Here is a 2,068-nt window from a genome sequence, read left to right as displayed (position 1 = left end):
GTACGCCGCGGTACTCATTTTCACAAAGAAATACACACAACTGATTAGCTAACAATTATGTCAATGTTACATGAACACCTGGGAAGGAAGGTGAAATCACGTTGTTACCTAGCAAACATCTGTACTGTATGGGGGAGGGGCTGCTGATGTACTGTGTAGCGGGGGGACGATGAGGCATAAGACTATAGGCCTAGGCCTAACAAGAGACAGTGGAATTATATGTGATAGAGAGTACACTTTCGGAAGAAATAAATTAAAATAAGGAAAAAAAAAATAACTAAGAATAATTCATTTGCAGAGGTACCTTGTTTAAGTATTATACAATGCTAACAATGCGGCTCTTGTAGCCCTGTCTTTAAGCAAGGCATCCATGTGCAAAGCAGTGGTGTTTGTTTATCCATGAAAAAAGCACGCCACCGGGAAAGTTTGCCTTACCAGGAAAAGGTGACGTATCTAGCTTATGACGTATGCATGCTAACTAATGTGAACACATCTAGATGTGTATAAGAGACAGATTCTATTCCTCAAAATATTAATAACTACAAAGTTTATGGGCGTAAATTCCCTTAATACGAATGAAGGGTTGCACAATCTCCTTGCCATACAAATTACAGCTCCCACTGACGTCTCAGTCGAGAAATACGGGTAGCTGATGTTTTTCTCGCAAATCTGACTACAAAACCATATCCAAACTTCACGTTCCACTTTTGAGCCTGAGTAATATGATAATATACATATACATACATCTATATGTGTATGTATATATATGTTAATGTCACTCAGCTGCGACTACCGCGTGCTCACACATGCTCAAAATATTGCCTAGAATTTTGCCCCTGCTAAGTATGATTAAAAATTTTTGAACAGATTTGAGACAGGTTTTACCTGACTAAACTAAGATTAAACATGATAAATCAACACTTCAAAAAAAAATATTGATTCCCGGGGACGCAAATCCGACTCTGGAGAAAATTGTAAATAAAAGCCTAGTCAAATCGTACCAGATTTTCACTATTTCACTTTCGTCAACTTCAATCGATAAATGCTTTGCGTTAACGTGGGTTTTCCCAAACAACTCCGATTGGTTCCGAAACTAGACTTATTTGGAAATGTTTTTACCATATAAGGAAGCCATGGGCGGGCCTTATCTATTAATGAGAACTATGAAATAGAGCTGATGCATTTTTGCTAAGCGACGCTAAAACGTGGTTACCAAGGTTACGCTTTGAAACGATAGGTGGCGCTGCGCAAAGGTTGTGTTGGAAATGAAATGCGTCACTTTTCCGCGGGGAGTGCAGGCTCGACGAAGTTGGCTTATCATAACCTAGCTTACACTATTTTTTACATCTCGCCTGCACTGAACCAGAAGTAAAATTTAAGGTAAGGTAATAATCCTGACTTCTGATTACATTTTTATTTCCTTCACACTTTATATAAAGCCTTCTTGGGCTTGTGGTGTGGACTACGGTTTAGCTAGATTATGTTAAATCCCCATTCCCGGCAAAATTTCAATTTTTAAAAAAAAAATCTAATTTTTGTATAATGTTATAAAGATTTATAAATATAATACGGAATTGCTAGTTTAACTGAATTTAGACATTCCTAAGAATGAAAAAAATGTAAAATAAGACTGAAATTTGATTTTTTGTGTTCCACACAAAAAATGAATTTTCGTGTTTGATTCTGCGACAGGTCGTGAGAAGAAATATCGTAGGCGCCGAAAACATTAGCCTATCCAACGCTGCTAGGCTAGGCCTAGCCTTACCTCGATTTAGGTTCTGTTATCACACATAAAAACGGCCGACATGATATTTTCTGTTGCTAGTATTGACACTTGTGAATATAATATTTCATAGGAATTATTTCAAATTTGTTAAAAAACTGATTCTGACTGAGATTTTGACACTTAAACCAAGGAGGTATTAAATAATACCTCCTTGCTTAAACAAACATATCTCAACCTAACCGAACGAACGCATTGTGCGAGATGCGAAGTAAAAAAACTAATCTCACTAGAGAGGGCGCACTTTATTGACTGTATAAAGTATACATAAAAGCGAGAGTATTC

General features: G+C 37.0%; 1 protein-coding gene across 2 annotated transcripts in view; it reads left to right on the top strand.

The window, feature by feature from the left end:
• Nucleotides 1-1,287: 1,287 nt before the first annotated feature.
• LOC117102330 overlaps nt 1,288-2,068 on the top strand; it is a 67,634-nt gene continuing 66,853 nt past the window's right edge. For both annotated transcript variants that reach the window (XM_033242596.1, XM_033242594.1), the window contains exon 1: nt 1,288-1,380. The gene's annotated coding sequence lies outside the window, so the exon portion shown is untranslated. The remainder of the gene's footprint in view (nt 1,381-2,068) is intronic.

This window comes from Anneissia japonica, unplaced genomic scaffold, assembly GCF_011630105.1.
Source record: "Anneissia japonica isolate Jap-2015-1 unplaced genomic scaffold, ASM1163010v1 scaffold1937_len94397_cov108, whole genome shotgun sequence".
Lineage (NCBI taxonomy): Eukaryota > Metazoa > Echinodermata > Crinoidea > Comatulida > Comatulidae > Anneissia > Anneissia japonica.
This window is presented reverse-complemented; position numbering and strand designations above follow the sequence as displayed.